General features: G+C 36.9%; 1 non-coding gene across 1 annotated transcript; it reads right to left on the reverse strand.

Moving 5' to 3' along the window:
• Positions 1 to 2,321: 2,321 nt before the first annotated feature.
• Positions 2,322 to 2,394, reverse strand: Trnac-gca. The gene has a single exon. It is a non-coding gene; the product is annotated as a tRNA-Cys (tRNA).
• Between the last annotated feature and the right edge of the window lie 18,529 nt (positions 2,395 to 20,923).

A 20,923-nucleotide genomic window follows, 5' to 3' on the forward strand; every position in this document is an offset into this window, starting at 1 on the left:
CTATCAGCGATGGGAGTGCCGACTTTTGTTAACTCTTTTAAATGGCTGGCGGGTGACTAATCATTTATGGGCCGACAGAAGAATCTTCTAATGCAATATTCGTACCACGAACAGTACAAAAGAAGATCCTCTAATCGGTCTCTAAATGTGTTGTCACTCTCCGCGCCTTTAAATTGGTTTACAAAAGTCGCCACTCGCGTCGCTAACGGACAAATTGATCCGAGTTTCACGGGAAAATAAGATATGATTAACCTATATGTATATGCATACTGATGTGATTTATCAAATTCATAACTTTTCAATGCTCTTTCTTGCAATTAAAAACATAAATATCATTATAAAAATATGCAAACATAATCATAATTATGATGCAAGATATCGGAAAACAGTGGATCGCATTGCACTCATCACCATTCCACGGACATTTTTGAAATCCTATTTTAAATGCGACCAAAGTGATAGAAATCAGCCTTCTAAGGGGTGGAATTGGACCTCTTCTATGCAGTCCCCTTAATTCGTCCGCAGGCTTCTCCTTTCAAGCAAGTAGCTGAAATCGTCGCCGGTAAAATATCTCATAAGCACGGAAAACGGGCCATCGCCGCCCAGGCTACCGACTGACGACCGGGCGTCCCAACAAAAAGCGATGGACCTTTTCACAGTCCGGCATGCTATGGTTTTTGGAGGAGGCGACAGACAAGTGAGGTTATTTGCGCCGAGAGGGAAGGGTAGGTAAGGAAGGGTGGAGAGAAACCCGGCGTCGGCATTAGCCTGCTCTTAACGAAAGGCGCCAAGGAGATCACGGCTTAACGTCTCATCCGACGGACGGAGTGTTGCGCTTGACATGTCCTACACACAACATTCAAGCAGGGATAGGGCAATCTCTGAAAATTCTCTACCACTGTCGGAATTTAAACCCGAGCCCGCCGGGTGGGAGACCAACACACTAGCTACCACACCAACCCGATCCCCCTTTTCACAGTCCGTATTAAGAAGAGGCATACCTCCTTCTTCGGTCATATTTTGACTTTTTTTGGCGACGGTTCACTCGTTAACAACTTTTATTCTTGAGATTTGATTAGCTATAATATACTTTCTCCATCCCACGTTTTTCCTCACCCCCTGTTTTTCTGCGTACCAATCACCTAAAAATAACTTACATTACAGGTTACCTTAAATAGTTCCATCTATGACATTTTTTCGGAAATTACAGCCACCACTCTGTCTCGATATCCATTATGAATAATTATGAATTAATGAATTATAATATGAATTAATAAGCTTAGCATCAACAATGAAAAACACGTTACACATATGAGATTAGCAAAAAAATATCTTTAGGGAATCTTTCTTTCACAACTATCGATTGAAAATTGCTCTTTCAACGATTTCTTTCAAGAACATTAGATTCCAAATTTTTCTCACCCGGTCTAAAAAAGCTATTCGGGCTTACAGCCGGGTGATCTGTCTCCATTCAGTCCGAATAGCCTTACTTGACTATATTCGCATGGAAAGCGTCATATCTCACTTCATTTTCTCAGTCGGGTTTCGAAGGAAAATATCTAGGCAAAGAAATGACATTCCTGAGGGAGATGCACATTAAAAAATTGGCACGGGGAGAAGGAGAAAGATTTTAGGTGGTGTAGTGATGCTGTGCGAGAAAGGAGGCTGGGAATTTGTTGACCTAGATGTGAAGGCGCCATTAGCCGAAGAGGCGGCTTCGTTCGCCACGGTGGAAGAGTTTTCACTCACGAGGAGCAGTGAATATGCTCGGATGCCCAAGCGGACCAGACACATTTCGCCGAGCATAAATCCCCAGCCACTGGTTCAAACTCTTCACGACGGCACGGACCCATGCTCATGCTACCTGGAATATGCAAACCGAAATGCGAAATATCTTCAACGTAAATTCAACCGGGGATAGGGTTGGTGCAGTTGCTAGAGTTTTGACCTCCTACCCTGTGGGATGGAGTTCAAACCCCGGCGGTGGCAGAGATTTTCCAGATACCGCCGGATCCCTGTTTGGGTACTTTATGGAGGGTACTTGAAGCGCAGCACTCCGTCCGTCGGATGGGACGTTAAGCTGTGATCCCCTTGGCGCCTTACATTAAGAGCAGGCTTGTTCCGACGCCGGGTTTCTCTCCACCCTGTGACATAAATGCCCTCAGCTGTCGGTCGCCCCTTCTAAGTACCAAACCGTAAATTCAGCTGATTTAGGCGGTAGGTATATTTTAGAGTATACCGGGACTAGCCACGGTGATAACTTATACGGATGTCACCCGCAATGCACAATCATGCGAAAGATCCACAGAGAAAAAATCATCCGCCTTGACCGGGATTCGAACCCGGATCCCTCGATTTGCGGTCGAGTACTTTAGCCAGTTAAGCTACCGAGGCGTCATTCTTCCCTGTGGATATATTTGTACACTACCGGACAAGATGTTGCTGGACTGCTGAACATGTGATGCCACAAGCAGTCCAAATCGTGCGCACAGCGACACAGCCGGAGAGCAGGTATATTGAGCAGGTATATTGTGGATGTTCGATATATTGAAATAAAAGGTTATCGCACCTTTCACAATTATTTTAATGCTAACGACGCGTGTCGGATCTTAAACGCTCCACTACTTGGTACGAGACTAGATTAGGTCTGGTACCAGATGATGGCTTTCAACTCCGTCTATTCAGTGTATTATCTTTAAAAAGGCAGTATTAACCCTTTCTTACTCGGAATTGTTTCAGGGAGGAATCGAATTTCACGACTTCACATTTTTTAAATATACAAACTTTCTACTCAATCATAAATATCGTGGCAGCTATGTATTTCGCCATTAAAGTTTAGAACTCAAAAATAAACGCAGTTTAGATCTTTCCTGAATAGAGGTGAAAATTTATTCTTAAGTGATGTTACTTAAAAGCAACATTGGGCTATAAAGGGTTTCTAAGTACGTTTATGAGGTATTTATATTTGAGGCGATGTATCAAAAATTAATTTTAGATATCGTTTACTACTGATAAGAGTACTTTTCAGTATCAAATTCTAAGTGTGATTCTTTTCTGCTAACAGTTACAGCCTGTATTATTTCTTTCCACACTTGCAGGAAGTATGTCACTACTAATCGCGAGTACTTTGAACTCGGTCCTTCCTGTTTCCAACATACTGTTCCTGTTGAAACTGTTCCTCTTGCTAACCGACCTTGGCTTGACGTAGAAATTGATGACTTAACATACTGTATTAATATGCTGTTCCTCACTTTCTCTTTACTTTCTTTCACTTCACTGTATTTTTTGCACTACAACTATTTTACCTATTTATTTCTGGACCCATTCAATTCCCATTACTTTAAATCAACAAACATCTCAAGAACTAATGCAACAGTTTCATCCATAGCCGTCAAGCGTTTCGTAATGGATTCTAATTATACTGTTCATCTTGCCGACGTACCTTGAGTGATGTCTTGAAATAGATGTCTTAACACAATGTATAATTATGCAGTTTCTCGTTTCCTCCTTTCATTAAAATCTTTTCATCTCTAAAGTCGTTTTGTTAACTCCTTCCTTCAATTTGAAATAGTTTTGCAACAAGCGTTTGTTTATTCGATTGTTGATTGGAATATAGAGACGGCAGAAGTGATGTGCGAAGTCGAAAATTCCACGTAGCAATGTAAATTTTTTAGAGAAATTCTTAAAAGGAATGGTAAATCGCAGCCTTCTATTGAAGATAAAATATGCAGGTACTTTACGCTTAAATAACAGATACTTTATTCCACGTACTGTGATTTCAGCGCCTCTATTGAATTTAAATGGCCATTTGTAGAACTCCGTATTTAATTTTTATTTTTGAATATTACTAGAGGTGGTAAAAGAGTAAGAACATTGCATTATCATCGAGTGTTGAGCTATCCTGACAATTTTATCGCTCTAGGTAATCACGAAGTGGTCGAAATTTGAGTTGCAAGATTTTCCCGGACGGACAAACAAGAAAGCGAGTATAATAAAACGTGATAAGAACAGCGTTTTTCTCGCTGCCATTGAAAGATCAGAAGCTTAAACACCAAGCATGGAGCCTAAGATGACTCATCTAAGGCTGCGCCGAGAGGAGAGAGGGGAAATGATCCTACAAAAATGCAATCATTTTTAGACTGAATGTGAAGTACTACTACCGGAAATTTTGTATTTGAGTTCATAAGATTCCATGAGATCCAGTTAATTTTCACGAAACACTGAGATTTGAAGCTTGAAATGGATCACTAAATTTAGACTAGGGTAAATAAAAATAGAGAAAGGTAGTTTTTTTTTAATTTTCAAAATACTTCATAGCCATTATGCATAAATAGCAGAAAATGAAATACACATATTCTCTAAAACCTGTTTGAGTATCAAAACATGGTTACAAATTTACAATAATTCAGGTTTTTATGCACACAATTTCACATTCCCAAATTTAATTTCCTGATGTACCAGAATATGATTGCATATTCAATTGAAACACATGCGGTAGAGTTAGTAAAATTAAGGGTACAGTACGGTATTTTTGTGTATAATTTAATGAGCTGTTCCACAGTATCTCTTATTAAAAAGTTAAATTCCTTAAAGTGTTCCTAAAAATCTAATATAAAAAGAAAAGAGATGAATTCCGATTGAAACGTGAGAAAGCATTTAAGGTATGACGCTCTTCCTGCGTTCAGCAGGACCATATATTGGAACAATCTCCGGAAAATAAAGCGCGTAGGTAACACCAACACTATCTGTGGACGAAAAAACTGCACAAAAAGCTCTTGTGATCAAATTCAGGAGATAGGTCACCCATAAACAACCAGGCACACTGAAGAAACGCGAGGGTGGTCCGAGGCAAAAATCCAATACAGCCCAGAGCTATGACCCTGAACCCCACCGTATAAATACGTATTACTTATATATTTTTTCTACCTCGTTCTCACTAAAATCCTCCGGGGACATGAGTCTTGGTTTTAACCCGAGCATAGTATGTCGCGCAACGTAAAATAAGCGACATAAAAACAGGACCGGAGGAAATCAAGCAAGGAGGGAAACTAACAAAAAAATGAACTTCACGGTAAGTCTTCCACTAGCTGTACTTACTCGTGGTATATACCGTGCACTCAGCAAGTGCGACACATATTATTTCCCCATGGCTTGCCTCGGAAGTAATTTTGCTGATGCACAAAGCGTGTAGGGTGGAGACTATAGCGATGGATTGTGATAGGCGACTGGGATTAGGACTAGGCTGTAGGATGTACCCGCTGCCCACACGACATGGGTTTTACTCGGGGAATATGGATACAAGCGTAGAGTTCGGTTGCAGGGGGTATTATAGCGGGTACGATGGCGATAAAATCATTATCCCTGATCAAGCTGCGGGCATCCCAATATATAACTCACGTTATTGCCACGATTAAGCGAGAGATAGTCAAGAATACGTTTAATTATTATTTAGTCCTCTTTCATTGGTTATATTACTGATGTATCCCACCGATTTAGGTAGGTTGCCAAGGAGTGCTTAAGAAGAATTCTCCCCTTCCATCAATCATATCCCTCTTCAATTCAAAATAAAGCCGTCTCCCTTTCATTCTATCTAAAAAAAACCCTATTATTTTCCCTCCTATCCCTCGTTTACCTAACATATTACCCTTCAACCCTGTTTCTAACATCCACTCCCCGCTAAGTACCTACTCCCTCCATGCATACCTATTTTCTCCTTCAAATCTCATCTAAAAGCTGCCTCTCGTGGCCCACCATGTCCAGCACTTCGTCTTTCCTCCTCCTCTACGACCACTTCACCTTCTTCATTCTTCGCCACACCCACATCTTGAATGCCTCCAGTCTTCTCGTCCTCCTTCCTAAGTGTCCACGTTTTTGTACCGTAGAGAGCTATGATCCAGAACAAGTCATTCACTAACTTTTTCTTAAAACTCCTTCATCGCGAACCTTTCATTTTGATCTGGAGTGTAGATAATCATTCAATCATTCTCTACGATGCACACACGTGGACACTTAAGAAGAAGAACGAGAGAAGACTGGAGTCATTCGATATATAGTTTGGTCAATACTTAATGATGCCAATTTTTCGGTGAATTTATTGACCTTACTTATAGCCAATACAATTAACAGTAGAAATATCTCGGGTAAGATGATAATAATTAAAGCTTTTACAGATATTTACGTTGATAATACACCAAAAAATGATGAGAACCAACATGCTAAAAAAACAGCAATGTATAATTGAGTATTCATATTTTCTAAATTGTGCACAAATTTATAGAAGTAAAATATATTGATATTTTTTTATGTATTAACCTTTATTCTGAATTTTAGAAAACAATCTAAGTATTTTATCTCATTGATTGTCATGTTACTTGTGCTTCTGTCCTTGGTTTTTTTGTGATGAGCTGTTATAAAGGTGAATAAATTTACCAAAACTTTACCACTTGGAATTACTTTGATACGATGAATAATTTTGTAACCAAAACTCCAGAAAGGACACAAATTGGTTAATAAAGTGGTTTACAAACATATCTAGTATGAATAAAATACGTGTAATTCCCTGTGGATAAAACACACCAATCCATCGGTGAGAGCAGTCGCTAGATAATTTGCAAAAGTCACTATCATTCTCAATATTAATATTCATAGTCTAGGATACCTAAGATAATTTGCATTACATATCTGTAATTTTTGTAAAGGGTTCATATACATATACATACTACCCCATAATCGTCCTCAACGGGCGTTTAGTGGGGTAAGTGATGACCCTAGCCTTTATAAAAATGGAAAGAAGTCGCACGTTGCAGATGTCTCACTATTAGGTCCTACGAATCAATCATTCTATTTTTTTTAACGGGCTCACTCACTTTTGACTAATTGCCAATTTTTGACAAACCCGTATTTTCCGTTTCTCGATATTCCACCAACTTCTCGAGAAATTCGCGACAATAATCGACGCCCTCAATCCTTTTCCATACTTTTCCATTTTTCCTTGACATGACGTCACAAACTCTATTAAGAGTTGACCCAGCAAATGATATGATACAAAGTCAACAAATATTTTAATTTAATAAAGAAAAGGCCAAGGAAACAGTCGGGAGTGAATTTATCAAGGCGGTAAGACGGCTGAAAAGAGAACACTTAAGGTAGTTAGTGTTGCATTGGCTGAAGTCAAATGTAGTACTCGGCCTACCTATTATTTTCGCAAAAGAGTCGCCAAAACATTAACCAAATTATTCATAATTAGTAATGAAATGCGAGCGAAATTTTGCACATCAGGACTATGCAAACATCAAAAATGTTTTTTTTAAGGTATTTACAATAGTCCATTTGACTTTTTTCAACACTCTTTTAAATCTTTGCACACTGAACTTTTGAAGACATAACTTCGATAAATATTTACAATTTAAGAGGTAAATCATAAATAAATATATTTGTCTCTTAACAAAAGGAATGACAGACACATGTAAAAACCGAGAACCTAAATATATTTGCGTAATTTAGGCGAAGTCGGTGTGGTGTTGGTCGCGATGTTGTACCGCGGATCCCTGCGGCCATCAAGCCAGTATCAGGTAGTTTTTCGCAAATATCTTCCTTATTTTGCTATGAATGTATACTTTCTCTTATATGTTTAATTTGTGACAACATTTTGCTTCAAATGAGTGCCATCTCAAGAGATTCTTGTTACAAACGGCTTCTCTTGCTCGGAAAAACCGTATTTCTCCAAAAGAGCCCATGTAATATCATCTTAATTTTGCCGTCAAGTATCTCATAAACGTCACATGGGAAACGCGTCCCGTCCCATTTTCTTTCAGTCATTGAAACCGCGTCTTTTAAGGAATGTGTGGCCAAAGTTTCATCAAAGTCTTGTTACTTTCACTGAGGCACTCTAACTGCCTAAAGAATTGATAGGCCTGGCATTGGCATGTGGAGTATGGAGTTTGAATTGGGGTGGCGAGAACGTACTCTGATGCTAATGAGGAAAATTATTTAAGAGCCTTTAAAGTTGGAATTAGCGATATTTTAAATGAATTTTTTCATCTAATTGAAGCCAAATATGGGAGATACTAGGGATTTATGGGGAGGATATAACTCCATTTGTAGGTGCCTCGCGGAGATTTGCGTTTCTGTAATTTAGAACTTTTGCGAAAAAAGTCGAAACACTTTGTATTTTATTTTTTACGGATTAAATCTTACTGCGACGGATAGTCAGCACGTGTCCACAGTGCAGCCTGACGAGTGCGCAGTACTTCTCTTTCACTTTTTTTAACCTAAAACCTTCTCAAGATACGCTTGAAGAGTCCTAGCTTCCTTCAGGGCTCTACCACAAATGTTTCGTACGGCCGTGATAAACTGGGCAGGTTATTGCACCATTTGGCATGCGCACGAAAGTTCAGTTAAAATTCGCCGCATAAAGCGGTTAATGGTTAGAACGCATGGAAGCGTAGTGGCAAAATATCCCGCTCTAATTTCGCTCATGCATTCGCGTAATTACACAACAGATTGCGAAAATTCTGTTCTAATCCGCGCAAATACGTTTTCCACGCAAAGTGGCTTATATTAGCGTTTTCTATGATATTTTTAAATTTATGGTATTCCCCGATATTTGGCTCCTTCTGGCGCCTTAATGTTAGCTCCGCCCGCAAAAAGAAATAGTGATTGTTGGACGCCCTTCGAAAGAAATTTAATGGCGTGCAGTTAATTTCATAGGTTGCAGAAGTTGTTACAGCAGGCACGATAGCGATAAAATTATTGCCCTTAATCATGCTTCGTGCATCCAATCACCTACCTCATTGGTGATTGCCGCAATTGAACGTGAGGTAATCAATAATAATCATCAGATGCCCAGAGGATGAAAGACACAGAAACGAAGGCGATGCCAGTGGCCGGATTAGTAACATTAGCTATCGGTAATTGTCGTACTACGACACAGTAAAATGAAAAACAAATGCATGCATATCGTCACCTCGTCATAGTAAAAAGTTTATCATAGCTTTTTTTATCATTCCTGGTAAATTAAAACCAATTAAAATAGTACTTAATATAACGACGCCGGGGTCTACTGCTCGATTAGTAATAGAAGCGTCTCGACTTTAAAAGCAGTTTATAACGAATCAAAATACTTCCCTTTTTACGTCATTCACTTCATGGAATCAATATTTCAAATTATGTCTATATAAATGAGTTTTCCTGGATATCAGACAACTACTAATGCCACTTATTTTTATCATGGCGCGACCCGGGTTTCGATGAATTTTCATCATCTTCTTAATTCATTGAAACCCAGGTCGCGCTCTGATAAAAATAAGTGGTATAAGTAATTGTCTGATATTCAGGAAAACTAACAATGGAATGCCACAAAGTAAATAAAGATTTAGTGAATTTTATCTCAAATGACCAGAAACGTTATAAAAAAGGAATGAACATTGAAGGAAAATAAAATTTTTTGTGCATGAGAAAAAGAGTTTCATATAGAAAATGCTAAAACTAATTAACTATTTTTTCAGCTATCGCTTGCTACTTCCAATAAACCAACAGCCGTAGAGACGGATCATTGGGTGGTCCTTTCAAAATCCTACGGCAATGATAAATGACGTGGCTGACCCATATATCCCACAGAAAAAAATTAATGAAACCCAGCTGAGTAGTCCTAAAGCTGTGGGGTTGAATCCAGCAACATTGGGGAAAAGAAGTATTTCCGGTAATTAATGGTTGAATGGAACTTCTCTCACTTGAAATGACCACTACAAATTGTGCTTCAAAGTACCTTCATAAAGCATTTGGGGTTCATTCCGACCGCTCGTTGCTGCAACGACCCATTAATCTTTATATGGATAGCATACGACTGCGATTCTTCGACGTGCCCTTATGAAAAAGGGAACTCGGTAAATGGCACATATTCCCCGATTTTTGTTTTTCAATTCTATCAGAGGTAAGTACGGCTTGCATTCGTTCATCTGCTTTCCATCATAGAAGAAGGTGATAAGTAGCATCTACGAAGAATTAGGAAATATATAGCGATTAGGAGCTCTAAAACTGAGCTTTCAAAGACACTCTAACTTAAAGAAACCTGCTAGAATTTTAGACACCAAGTTTTCGCGAATAGTCTAATTTTTAATAGCAAGTAAACTATTTTTCTTTACATTATTATTATAAAGATTACGTGAAAATGTTGTATACATACGAAATAAGCATAGTTTTTACGTCATATTACAAGAAAGTAACGAACACTGTTGAATTAAATAGTACTAATAATTGTTATTCTCGGTAATTTGGTGCCTCTAGTAGTAACCAAGACCTTTTAATAACCGATTTGAAAGTACAACAACTTTGGAAAGCTGAATCGCACCTTTACCACTACTTTATCCCATTTCATTCATGTATTCAGTTGATAATCTAGTTTGCTGTGTTTTTCTTTTGAAATAAATTCATTAAATGTGAATTTCATTGGATTCATTTGTTTCCGAACATTTCAATTAATTTGGCTTATTTGAGTTGGTTCACTTCTGCATTGAGTTTGCATACTTGTTGAAAAAACACAATCCAATTTCAATATCAAAATGCCGTAAGAGTAATTATTGGTCAACCACGATTGATTTATAACCACAAAAATATCAATAAATAAATTGACACATGGCACTGATTAGTTCCAATCCCATTGGCGCCATGAGAACAGCAATATACCACAACAAATTTACTGCCATTGAATTAATGTTTCCCGAACCGTCAACTGGGGTGAATTACCCTCAGCTAGTGGATCTTATGAAAATTGCACCTTCACAGCCTTGAAAATATCTTCATTGCTGACTGAAAAACAACCATGGCCTGACACATTTCCTAAAAACCAATTTGCTACAGAATTTTAAAATACTGCTATTTTTATTTTAAAGATACAACAGAAAGTTTGTAGGTGATATAAATCACTCAAAATGCTAGCCAACAAGAAAACGGTGATATTTTCAAATGCGACGAGAGAGAAACAATTATTCTGTTAATAATCTAGTTTGGTGTGTTTTTTCTTTTGAAATAAATTTATTAAATGTGAATTTCATCGGATTCATTTGTTTCCCAACATTTCAATATATTTGAAAACAATTATTCATTGTGGTAGTACTTTACATTGTTCTCTGAATGTATGAGAACTAGTTCAACTAGTAACCTCGTCATAGAGATGGAACCATTTTTATCTAACTCCGATTGGTGGGACAAAGCCACCCTAAGATAGATGATGTCTTTTTGCCTGCCTTCGCGCTGGACTTAGATTACTTGAGCAATTAATGATAGACATTTTGAAAAGAAATCCGAAAAATATCATGTAAGAACCTCACTACATCTCCAAGTTGGACAGAAAATATAAATTAAAAGATATTTTCAAAGTGCAGAAGCATAGGTATATAAAAATAAAAGACTATAATAAATACTTTGTGTAACTCAATCAAAGTATTTACTTCTCTTTTTCTATCAACAACTAGTGATTTCATAACCTACGCCACACGCTTTTGAGGCAGCTTTCGGGGACTCACGTAGATTTACGTGAAGTAACCGTAAGGGATGCTGGGGTTCGTTTACATGCGGGGTAAGTATGCCAACAAAGCCAGTATTATTGTAATGAGGTCAGTGAAAATATTGATAGCCATATTAAATCCGAGAATTTTATGTAAAAATACCGCCAACTTTAATTGATTCCGTTTTTTTATACTTTTCCGTATAATTTCTCTAAAAATAATTTTACCTGAAAATGTGGAGGAATGGATTCCTCCCCTATTTTTTTTCATTTTTGTCAGTCGGTCATCTCAATTATTGTGCCGTAACGTATTCCGAGCCTTCCGGAGGGTGTGTTGAAGCAGTGTAAAGCTTTGGGAAGAGGGTTTTCGCAGGAATATTCATAAAGCAGCGCTGTGATAACTCTTCCCTAAATTCCCCACTGCCTGGCGGGCGTAGTAGACCTTGGGAAATCGCAACGGACATCCCACACCACCTGCGAACGGGCACCTTCGATATCTCGATATTTACGCTTCGATACTCGATACTTTCGATACACGGAATTGTTAATGAGATCTGCCTACGTGGAAGGCTAAGATGTCTTGAGAAATTACGCACATAGGTATATTTAATTAAGGTTCAAAGAGACATGGAGAACATTATATTAGCTATTAAATTATATATTTATTTTGTTATTATTATTATTAAAGTATTGTAACGATTAAGGTTGGTTTTCATGGAGTACTTAAGGAGCATTTTTGCAGCCTTCTCTTCTATCAAGCACTTCCCTCTTCAATTCACAATACGCCCAAATCCCTATCATTGTATTTAAAAATCCTATGCTCCTCCTTCCTCTCCCTCGTTTACCTAACATTCTACCCTCTAACACCGTTTTCAGCATCTCCTTCCCGCAAAGTACTCGCTCCATCCATACTCTCTGCCTCCTCCGTATCTGATCTGAAAGCTTCCTCTCCTCACCCACCATATTCACCACTTCGACGTTCCTCCTCCTCTACGACCACTTCACCTTCACCATTCTTCGCCACAATCATATGTCGAATGCCTCGAATCTTCTCTCGTCCTCCTATTATAGTGTCCATGTTCCCGCGTGATATAAAAAACGAATTAGGGTGGGAGCTGCAAGAGACTCGGAGGCTGCGTGCTAGGCTTAGATTGCTTGAGTAGGCAATTGAGAATCTTTCACAGTGACGCGTAGAACATCATATTGGAACTCCACTATATTTCCTGGTTCGCCAGCAACGATAAATTTAAGAGAAATATTTTGTTGAACGGATAGATATGGGAATCCGTTTTTTTTCTCAAAAAATAAAGTAATTTAATAATTCATGGGTGGCACAGAGGAGTCTAGGGAGATAATTTCAGCGCATACCATTTTTTTATGAATGAAATTATTATTCTTACTGAAAGTTAACACCGGACTTTAGAATATAGCATTACTCACCCATAACTAGCCAATAACCCGCAGTGAATATCGTGAACTTTCAAAGTACTCTCCGGAAAAAAACTGGGAAGAGAGTTTACACAAAATTCCTAAACAGTAAAAGATTTTACAGTGCAGGTGCGATGGAAGCGATACATTTGATAAATATATTTTATCGAACGGATAGGCAATGGGGATTTCATGGAATATGGGCATTTCCTTTACCTAATTAACGGCTGGTTTCCTTATACCCCTCGTCACACGTCTATTGAGACGGATTGTCACGTAGCATGCAGATGAAATTGTTTATTAGAATCTCACTACATATCCAGATTCAACTGAAATGATATTTTGAGTGAGATAATTTTTGTTGACTCCTTGTGTCCTAATACATCTTTAGATATGATAGGGAATATCCCAAAGAAAATTAGAGTTTTCTATAGAAACAGGGCTGAAAAACATTAATCCGCTTAAATAATTGTAACTGTAGCGATAGCAATCCCTTTTTATCACCCATGATAACTAACAATAATTCAACAATTACAAGAAAAGGGTTTTATGCAAAAATAAAACAATTGCATGCGTGCAGAGAATTGACGTCATATAAGGTCATGTTATTGAAATTATGTCAATAAATAGTAGTAAAATAGTATCAATTAATAGTTTCCACCTTTTTAATGCCACTCATTGTAGAATAACTAAAAAACTGGAATCTTTTGCGATCAACCTTGCCTGAGATTGAAGAGAGAGATGGAAAACGGCTGATCATGTTCCAGCGAGGAAGTGTAGTATACGTTTAAAACGGCACTCAGTACTTGGAGACACACTTAGATCAGGAAATGATAAAAACCCACTTGTATCAGATACTGAAAAACGCTCATACTGAAGAGGCTAGGAAGGGGCATACGGGGTCGTATATAGATGTAGACATAAAAACCGTAAGTGAGACTGGGGCTCGTATACAGGCGGGGTACGTTTACAACCAAGCCATTGTTCGGAAACAGTGAGGAAAGGTGCATAAAAAGTCAGAATATCTTGAATCTATTTCCTCTCAGGGCTCTTTTCAACTTTTGCAGAGCCATGCTTTGATAAAATAATGAATTTTCATCCAAGAAAGCAGATATTTCATAAAGCATTTATCGGAGTTATTAAGTAACACACAACTGAGAATACATCTTTGGTAAATTTTTCTTTGAACTTAAAGAGTGATTAATTATAAATCATTGCGTTCAGTGAAACTAAGTAAATGAAAAATGTATAGTCATCATGCTTGTTTGAGCTTAGAGGATAAAAAAAACCAGGGGGCACGTTTACATGATGTGACGCCACAGAAATCTTTCGGACAGATTTAATCATTTCCAGCATGGAGGGTGAAATTTGAGAATTTTAGTTAATAATGTAGATGATTATCTTTTTTGCATGAAATAACACTAAAATTCATCCTAAAATTGTATTTCATGAAACTTTTATAGAAAAATGTCATTATAGACAAATTATACTTGTGTGCAAGACTTTGCAGTCCCAGAACCAAATGATTAAGATGTGAAAGCGTGCCAAACGCGCTGTGAAACGTTCCCCAAACGTTGTCACACTTGACTTGGGCTTACTCAAAATATCTTTTTTGGGGCTACCGATTACATCAAAGGATCAAAAGCATCATAAATTAGACAAAACTTGTTTTTTTAGTGGTGCACTTGCTTTCTAATAATATTTTATAAAAAAAAACAATATTAAGTTTCATGGGACACCTAGGTTGTGAATGTATGCTGTCATTTTTATCATCTATTAGTATTTTCATCCATCCTAAGAGGATCTAAAAAACTTTTTTAAACGAGCAATCAATAAATTTATCTATACAGGTAGGTACAGAGTACATAGAATAGAAAAGAACAATATATCGAATATATAGAATTGCACTATTCATTAGCGTATAGCCCTGTCACATTACTTTGAAGGAAAATTTCTCGGGAAAATTTTACATTGTTTCATTACTTCATAACTAAATATTCGATTATTTATTTTCTTCGTTTATTGTTAGTGTACAAAACTTGGATCTATTTCCTTTCCCTAACCGATATCATTTAGATGTGATTAATGTTCCAACAAGCAATTCCATAATGTAGGCATGCGTAAAAAGCCTAAACTCGTGTAAATTCTCACTGGCCTCTTCTATGCTGAACGCTACGATTCAACACTGTCGCGATACAGGGGCAGGAACATCGCGAGCCTCTGACCGCATTCCACCCACATCTTTCGCCACCAGCCACCCTCGCCGCTATATTCATTAAAATTCAAAAAAGCAAAAAAAAAAAAAAAATCTCTTTCTTTTCTTCGTTCCCTTCCTTTCCATCCCCTTTGCTGCTGAACCACTGAACTATATCCGACGCAAGCCATCCAGAAAGCGGGCCTTTCGCAACGCTAAGTTCTCGCTTTCACCGCAACACAGTCTTTTGCGCTACGTTCCCGCCTCCCTGCCCTCTTGCGCTCGAAAAAAGAATCACTTTAGGCCGAAAAATCCTGTCCCGTTTGAATCACCCGACTTCATTCGCGTCATCGGTGGTATTTTTTTCCCACATGCTTCTCTCGACTCTTGCGACGAAGAACGGAAGAGTAACGCAGTTGACTGGGCATCAAGGCCTACAACGTGAATTATCGATTACCTTACCACATCCTTACATCACAATATTGCTATCATTATCTTCAGAGATGGAAACGTAGACGTTATATGAAAACTGTAAATGGTTTTATTCCCAAGATGCGTTCTTTGATTAGTAAATATCATAAAAATGCAACAATATATCCTACAAATGCAACAATGAATGCTACCTTGGACATTTTATGATTCTTTAATGAAATTAATACCTGCAATTTTTCTCGGTTATAAAATTTATTTCGACCTAGGTTTCCATATTACTACATCATCTTGAAGGTTGAAACTTGAGATTAAAACAAGGTTGAAGCAATGTTTTTACTAGCAATTTTCCACGATTACAGAACTTATTAGGATAATATTATTATTATAAAAAAATGAAATGGTGGCAATAAATTTTATAATCATGAAAATTTCAAAATGGAAAAATTCTAGTCCATCAGGCTTGAATCATCGGATTTGATTTTATGATTCGATTTTTACCATTCGTTGGAATATGGTTATTCACTTATAATTAAAATTGGGATTCATTGGCGAGGAAGAGAAAAAAATAGGTGCCAAGAAAAAATAAATAATCCCCATTCATACATTCGCTCGTAAGTGAAAAATAGGAAAACATGAATCATGTGGCGACAGTAAATTGTGCCTTTTACCTTTTATATTGATTGGTTAATACTTACGTAACTGAGGCTGTAATCAATAACGTCAGTAATATGGTTAACTTAATAACGCTTGAAAACCCTCCAGTACAATTAAGCATAGTTAGGTGTGCCTTCTTTTCTCTCGGATTCTTGATTCAACCTCCAAAAGAATCTATGGGGAGTGAAATGAATATGCCAAAAGGTCAGGTTGGATTTTTAAGATTTAGAGGTCACTTGAAACCGGTACAATAAAAAATAATTTCTTAAATTGACTACGTAATATTATATCATGATGGTTATAATGAAAATTTACTATCCTTCTGTAACCAATTTCACTTAATTTTAGCGTCCAACATAATGTGTTCGAGGAGTAAAATATTTTAGCGTCCAACATGGTCGCGCGCTTCCCTTTAAAACGCTTTGCATGTTGCTCGTGAACCACACTCACAGTCACCGACATGATCGGCACTCCACCCCCATTGACTTTCTCTGCGACCTTATTATCGAGGGCCAAGGATGTAAAATCTCGAAAGTAACAATGGCAGGATTTCAATTTTTCTCAAAACATAGGACACTCTGAAAGCACTAACTTACTGAGAGAATTAACCCGAAAATTGGTTTGAAAAGGTGAGGTTATGGTACCTCCTAGACTAAGCTACAGCTGTAAGAATATCACATATTCAAAGTATAGGAACCATTTCCGTTAACATGGCCACCTCGGGTTTTTTTTGTGCGTCCGAAGTCTTCGTCGGGGATTTGAACCCGGTGTCCATCGATCAGTATCGACGCACTCTACCCACTATGCTCCCCAACTCATTGATTTCAAATTTACTAATTCGCGCATTGAAGTCATGCGGACTTATAATTATGCACTTCTGACCGGGATATTGCAAAAGGAGCAATCTGCCGATTGATAAACTTTATCCGTTTCATTAAATCAATATAAATGCTCGTAAATTACTATTTTTTTTATATCTCTTAGCCAAAATTTAGCGCAAATTACCACGACTACCATTGAAACACCTTCTGAGTTATTTTTCCGGTTGTAAAAAGCTGAAAATGTGTTAAAATATTAGTTATATCCTGGAGCATAGCCTTTTCTCCTTCATTTGTGGAAGAGATAATAAATGTATTCCACAATAGGAGTTCCAGGACAACCAAAATGGTAAGATTGGGTAGTCAAATAGGGTAAAGATTGCTATCTTTCATGAGAGTACCTTTCCAATAATTAAGACTGTTCATATGAAATAGAGGAAGAGAAAAATCAAAATTATCAATGTTTTTATAGAAAAGACTCCCTGGATTACCTTGAAAAAAAACTTTAAAATTTCCCTTACATTTTCATGGTACATGTTCATCACAGCAGCCCGCAAATTGAAAAATGAATTTCAACAGCAAGTCAGTCTTAGTAATGAATTAGATAAAATAAATTTGACGAGAATTAACTAATTGAATCCCCTGGTTGGAGAATATTAACTCTGCAACTGTGAGGAGTTTTTTTTAAGCAAGCGAATCTTACAAATAAAGAAGTTTTCTTCGGGGAAACGAAGTTCTAGCTTCTCTAGGAAGTTAGTTACGAAATCCTTTATATCAGCTCCCTTGAAGCACTTAACTATGGGTCAACTCCGCTAGTTTGAAAGTGCCTTTAGAGCATCCTCAGGAGCAGCACACAGTTTTAATGGCATTAGGGGAAGTCGCAATCAATTTGCATCAACAGACCACTTGAGTCGTAATGCGATTACAGCACCAAAACTGCGTAATTCCGGAGTTTCTCGCTAGATTTTTTCTGACGATATTGTTTTTATCGACCACTATATTTATGTATCCATTTCAATATCTAGTAAAGCTCAGTTAAAGCAGAAAGCAGTAGGGTGTGGCATAAAAATGACCATTTTATCCTGGATCAAATTAGCCTTTTGCGGGAAATTTGCTCACTTATATATATTTTGGGCTTAGATCCGAGATTTTTTCTCGGATAATATTAATCTATACTGCCCAAAACTTCAAACAAAGAAACGAAAATTTGGACGGAACTGGGAGGCAACGCACCGTTAAAGAGGATATCACTGCCATTAAGCCCATTCCGGCAATACCAAATTATAATGATGACTTTCAGCATTACATTTTTAAAAAAGGGATTTATCTCAATATTTTTATGGATTTGTGATACGTGAGTTTTATCAACAAATTGGTCGTGTAGGCAACCCGAAGATTACAAAAAAATTCTGGCTGCTGCACCACTTGATTTTTTGCCTTTTGAAATCCGAATTCGCAACAAATGGCTTTCTCACATGTTAAACCATTATAAATACTTCAATGGTCCCTTGTAAGGAAATAAATTCATAAAAAAGATTTACAACAATTAATTTTTAAATAAATTATGGCATAGTCATGCAGAGATATGTGATGATTTACCCGGAGTAAAAAAAATGTTGTTATTCTAGATAGTGCAAAGGTAAAGCTTGAGCAGCTCTTGCAAGTCTTTGTTAAAAAGTAAAACTCAAATATTTTTAGATTTTTTCTACCAATATTCTTACTGTCAATCACTTTATTCATGACTTCATTCACATAGCAAGGCATTTAACGTCAAATTAGCCTTTTGCGGGAATTTTGCGCGCATATAATTTTTATAAATCGGATAATACTACATTCTTCTCCTACAGCCCAACAGTTGAAACAGTCAGGCTTAATTGTGAACACCACTGCGTAAGTCACCTATGGAGGAGAAATCACTCCAACTAATACCATTCCGGCAATAAGCAATGATGATTACGCTTTTATTTTTGTTGGTGTAAACAAACGATGAGTTTCTTACTAACACCACGATTAAAAGCGTTTGTCAAGCAATGAAAATACTGAACCAAAATACAAAGAATATTCTAAGATGATGTTTAGCTAGTTGTAATAAGTGACCCCATAGCATGTTTCCTACATCTACTACCTAGTTTAAAAAACTCAGGTACTTATTATTGGCAGTGGAGAGGAATATCACGGGAAAAGAGAAATCCGATTCAAAAAAGTGATAAACTGCTCTTATAATACAATTCGTATAGCAAACTTCTAATGCGAATACTTTACCTACATTCTGTGTCTTTCAATAACAAAAGACTTCTAATAATATTGTAATTTGGGATATCTTGTATGATGTTAGGCATGATGTGGTGGAAGTTCGTAATATTATTAAAATGAGACATTGCAATATTTCTACTTATACATATATTCTTCCACAACGCGTTTCGTCGTTCCAAACGACATTATCAAGTGTTGATCAATCACACTTGAAAATGTCGTTTGTAACGATGAAACGCGTTATGTAAGAGTAAAACTATAAGTGGAAATATTGCAATGACTCATTTTAATAATTTTAATTTGGGATTTAGAAGAAATAATTATTGTGAAAAATAATGACAGAAGTCATTATTTGTAAAATGAGATTGAAAACCTGGGTTAAGAATAAATCCGATATATTAATAAAACTATAAGCGCACCTACGGTTCTTAAGAAAATGTAATGGGTTATATAGTTCGAAGCCCACTAAATTTGTTCTTCACTAAAGGCTGCGATTTTTATGAGTGATACTTCAGACGACCTTTGATGCAGGTAAGACCCTTGACAGTTTAAAATATCGATAAGCCTCTTATGCAGATGAAAGGAAGAACCTCCATTGTTGACTACAATTAAACTTTTACGTCTCTTTAAGAAAATGAATCTGATTGAGTTCCGTTAAGAGTTTTAATTTTCTCTCCAGGTAATGAACTTCTTAAAAATTTAGCAGAGGAATGATCAAAAAGGGCATATTTAAAGGAATACATTCCTCAATATATTTCCAAAATTATAAAATTGATTAATATTTGTAATGTGCGTCAATCAAATCTTCTGTGTAAGGTTTTTCCAACAAAGGGACACGAAAGACATCTTTATTCTGAATTGAAACGTTAATCTATAGACTCAGCACTTAAAATGACTACGACCAAACGATAAATCCTCTTCAATTTTCGCAGGAGTTGGAATCCCTGAAGCCATTTGCACAAAACACTCTCAAAGATATTTTATTGAATTTCAATCTCGGTTTTCCTTTCACTTATCGATTTTCTTCTTGGGAATGAAACGAATAAAAAGTATTTCATCACGGAGAACAATATTGAAAGAGAGAACATTCCCTTTTAAGCAAAATGAGTGCACACTGTAAAGTGATGGGAAAGTATTTTAAAAATTACGCGAAAATTTCCTTTCATGACTTTTTAATATTTTCATTAAATATTACGCAGACTTATCAATCCCATTGGCTCAGTACAACTCCATTAGGGTGGTTTTATAGTATTGAAGCTACTTATTTGCAGTTATTCAGTGATTTGGCTCTCGCTTAGCTAAATGTCTCTAAAACGTACCGTTAAAAAGATTTAATTTTAATGATTAATTATGTATTTAAGATACAAATTCAAGCAAACTGGAGAAGAATAGCGTTACATTATATTTATACAAGTATACATATATTTATCATCTTAAAATCAACAATGTATTCCTTAAGCATCAAACAACCAAATTTTAAAACTCGTAGGAATTAAATCAATGGATCTGAATAAAAATCTTCACTCAGCTTATTTCAGCACATGCATGATTTGTCGTTTCAACACTATTTAACACGATCCTTAACATCCTTTCAGGCTCGAAATTCGAATAAACTATCTTGTGAAAATGATTTGACATCGT

This window comes from Ischnura elegans, chromosome 10 (assembly GCF_921293095.1).
Source record: "Ischnura elegans chromosome 10, ioIscEleg1.1, whole genome shotgun sequence".
Lineage (NCBI taxonomy): Eukaryota > Metazoa > Arthropoda > Insecta > Odonata > Coenagrionidae > Ischnura > Ischnura elegans.